The sequence below is a fragment of the Pinus tabuliformis genome, chromosome 5_1 (assembly GCF_031772625.1).
Source record: "Pinus tabuliformis cultivar Carrire ecotype Pingquan chromosome 5_1, CPIR1, whole genome shotgun sequence".
Lineage (NCBI taxonomy): Eukaryota > Viridiplantae > Streptophyta > Pinopsida > Pinales > Pinaceae > Pinus > Pinus tabuliformis.
Window position 1 is genome coordinate 367,866,789 of NC_142305.1, and position 4,276 is coordinate 367,871,064.

Sequence of the window (4,276 nt, forward strand, 5' to 3'; positions counted from 1 at the left end):
ACCAAGTGGGGATACACCAAAAGTTTACAAATGATAAAACAAGAACATTACATCATCCACCCTAGGAATAGTTGGGAAACCAATATAGGTCGTTACATGACCTTGATAATAAAATAAATAGAGACTAAGTATCTAAGACAAGGCTCTGATAGTCATCAACAACTAAGAAGCATTTTCCAATCATCATTCAGACCGGCAACCATGATCTCCCTCTACACATGTTCCGCCTGAAAGAAAACAACTGTGAAATTGAACCAAGATCTTCTAAGATAATGCCAACAATGCATTATTAGAAGTATATGCTCCCCCTGAACCTATGCCAGATGGTCTCCATCAGACCCATATCAGACTCTTTTCATCTTGAGTCTGGTCCCACTACTTGTCTTCAATCCAACATATACGCGACTATATCCATAGAAATCGACATATGTACGTAGATACTCTTTATCAAACTCATGTACAACCATTGTTCTCTGAAACAGATAATTTCAACAGCAAGATGATGCATCAACTACTCCCATCTTCTATCTGAGGTATTCAAATGTATCCCTAGGTAGTGATTTGGTGAATATATCATCAACCTATTCCTTGGAGGGAACATACTCCAATTTGACCTTTTGTTCAAGAACTTGTTCCCAGAGAAAATGATATTTGATAGGTATGTGCTTGGTGTTCGAATGCATGATTGGATTCTTTGAAATATTGATTGCACTTGTATTATCACAGAAAATGGAGATAGGTGGAGTGTAAGTGATTTGAATGTCTTGCAATGTTTGCATCATACAAAGGAGTTGTGTGCAGCAAGATGCAGTAACCACATATTTTGCTTCAGTTGTAGATAATGCAATTGTGCTTTGTTTCTTGCTGAACCAAGATACTAATATGGACCCCATAAAGAATGCACCACCACTAGTTCTTTTTCTGTCATCCACGCTTCCTGCCCAATCTGCATCTGTATATACATGAAGTGTGAGATCTGTATCTCTAGGATACCATAAGCCATAATTTTGTGTTCCTTGAAGATATTTAAAAATCCTCTTAACTTCCTGAAGGTGTGCTTCCTTTGGATTTGCCTGGAATATTCCAACTATTCCCACTGCATGCATGATGTTTGGTTGGGTATCTATCAAATAGAGTATACTAACAATCATGGATCTATAGGTTGGTTGATGTACTACTGTTGATTCATCATTTGTGCTGAGGCTGCATCCTGTTACCATAGGGGTACATACTAGTTTTGAATCCTCCATCCCATATTTCTTCAAGATCTACTTGAGGTACTTGGTTTGTGATAGAAAAATACTGTCTTTGTTTTGTTGGACTTGTAAACCAAGAAAATACATGAGCTCACCAAGTAAGGACATTTCAAATTCTTTCTGCATCACCAAAGCAAAGTTTTGACTCATGGTTTCTTCATTGCTACCAAAGATGATATCGTCAACATACACAAGTATTAGCAATTTATCATTGTCAATTTTTATATATAGATTGCTATCTGTTGACTCCTTTGAAAAACATTGTTGATGGAGATATTTGTCCAACCGAAAATACCAAGCCCTTGGAGCCTATTTAAGGCCATAGAGAGCCTTTTTAAGTCTGCATACAAGTTTTGGATTCTTTCCAAGGATGAATCCATCTGGTTTCTCAATGTATACTTCTTCTTCTAAGTATCCATTTAGAAAAGAAAATTTCACATCCATTTGATATACTTTGAAGTCCTGAAAGCTAGAAAGAGCTAGGAACATTCTTATGGCATCAAGTCTAGCAACTGGTGCAAAAGTTTCTTTAAAGTCTATGCCTTCTTGTTGAGCATACCCTTTACAAACAAGTCTGGCCTTATTTCTAATAACGTCTCCATTCTCATTCAGCTTGTTTTTGAATATCCATTTTGTCCCTATGACATTCTTATTATTTGGCCTAGGAACCAAATCCCAAGTGTTATTCTTTTCAATCTGCTCAAGTTCTTAATTCATGGCCTTGACCCAACATTCACCTTTGCATGCTTCACTTACAGTTCATGGTTTAGTGGAGGAGAGCAATGCTAGATAGCTTGAAGCTTCTGAAATAGTTCTTCTTGTTTGTACACCTACCTCTTTCTGCCCCAAAATTTGAGTCTCTGGATGATTCTTCTGGACATAGCTAGATGGAGTCTTTTCTTCTACCATTATCTGTTCTTCTGGTGCCTCATAGGTTTCTTCTTCATCATTAGTCTGATTTGACGTTAAAGGATAGTCCTCATCATTTTCGAAATCTTCGAATTTTACCTACCTTGGATTGTTTCCTTCTTCATCAACCAGTACATCAATACTTTCAACAATTTTCCTAAGTATTTTATTGTAACACTTATATCCTTTTCTTTTGGGAGAGTAACCAAGGAGAATGCCTTCATCTACTCTAGGTTCAAACTTGCCAAGGTTTTCCTCAATCCTTTTGATGTAACATTTTCTTCCAAAAATTTTGAAGTATTTTACCGTAGGAGTCTTACCATACCAGAGTTCATGAGGAGTTTGAGTGTTGTTCACCCGGACATTTGTGTTGTTGAGAATAGTAACGACAGAAAATGCAGCTTCACCCCAAAAGGTTGCAATTGTTCCAAACTCACCAAGCATTGCACAAGCCATTTCTTGAACCATTCTGTTCATCCTTTCTACTACTCCATTTTGTTGAGGAGTCCTTGGAGTAGAGAATTCCCTTCTTATTCCATATTCTTCACAAAAATCGAAAAATTCATATGAGGTAAATTCCCCTCCTCGATCAGATCTGAGGCATTTGATGCTGCGATCTGATTCATTTTCAACCAAGGCTTTGAATGCTTTGAACTTTTCAAAAGCTTCATCTTTATGCTTCAGAAGTCCTATCCAACACATCCTAGAAAAGTCGTCAATGAACAATATGAAGTATTCTTCTCCTCGAGGTGACCTTTTCCTGGATGGACCACATACATCTGTATGGACAAGTTCAAGTGGCTTACTTGCTGATCCTTCCTTCTCAGGGAAATTAGTTTTGGTTTTCTTACCAAACTAACATGATTTGCATATTGTATTGTCTGGAATTTTGATGTCAGGGAGATCACGAACCGCCTGATATTTGCATGCTTTCCTTATGTAAGAGAAGCTTAGATGCCCCAACCTTCTGTGCCATAGCTAGTGTTCATGGCTCTTGCTTAGATAGCATTGTTGTTGTCCTCCCTTGAGTATGTATAAATTATTTGGAGTTCTTATGCCTTTGATCACTGTTTCTCCTGTATCAAGCTCACGAACAATACATCCATTTGATTGAAATATTACCCCATTTCCTTGATCACACATTTGACTGACACTCAATAGATTATGCTTTAAGCCATCAACATACATAACATTTCCAGCTTTGACCTTTTCTTTCAAAAGAATAGAACCTTTACCTTTTATGAATGTAGGGGTGTCATTTCCAAATGATACCTTCCTTTCCTTTTCTAAGGCACTATATGATTGAAGTTTTTCTTTATCGCCTATCATATGTTTCAAGCATCCACTGTCGATGTACCATTGATTTTCCTGTCCTTCCGCATATAAGGCTACACCACACCTTTCTAGTTGCGGTTCTTTCTTTCTCCATGTTTTGGGACTCAATGAAGCTTGCTCCTTCTAAGTTGTTTGTTGAAACCTACTCCTGAATTCAGAATCTTCATGACCAAAGTTGTTACAAATAGAACATTCCATTTCATTTTCAAGAGCAGAAAAGTTATTGTAGGTTCTTTTCATGATTCCAGTCGCATTATTTTGATTTCGTGCTTATCTGGTCATGATGGTCTTCTAGGCAATACATTGAGCTGCTTTGTGTCCAAAGTTATGACAAGAGAAACATTGGCCATTGAAAAATTCCTACTTTCCAGGCGATTGTAGTTTCCATAAAAATTCATTCTTGAGGCAAATTGAGAATGATTTACCTGCAATTGGTTGTAGCTTATGTTCATCCTTGAAGTATATTGCCCCTGATTTACTTGGTGATCTCTGTTCATCCTTGAAGTAGATTGAGCATGATTTACCTGGTGATCTGCTATTGCTTTTGTTGTCGATTATCAACCTGTTCACTTCTCCTTGCTACATCAAGATAACTTTTGGAGGTAGATAGATTCTGTGCTTGAGATGCTTCTTCAAAATATCCAAGACCTATCTTTATTAGAGGATAACACTGCACTTTGATAATCTCATCTAAAGTTTAAGATCCCTTACCAAATCTAAGATTAAGAGCTTTTGTTTTCTCAATATCTTTTCTAAGTCCCACAATTTCACATTCT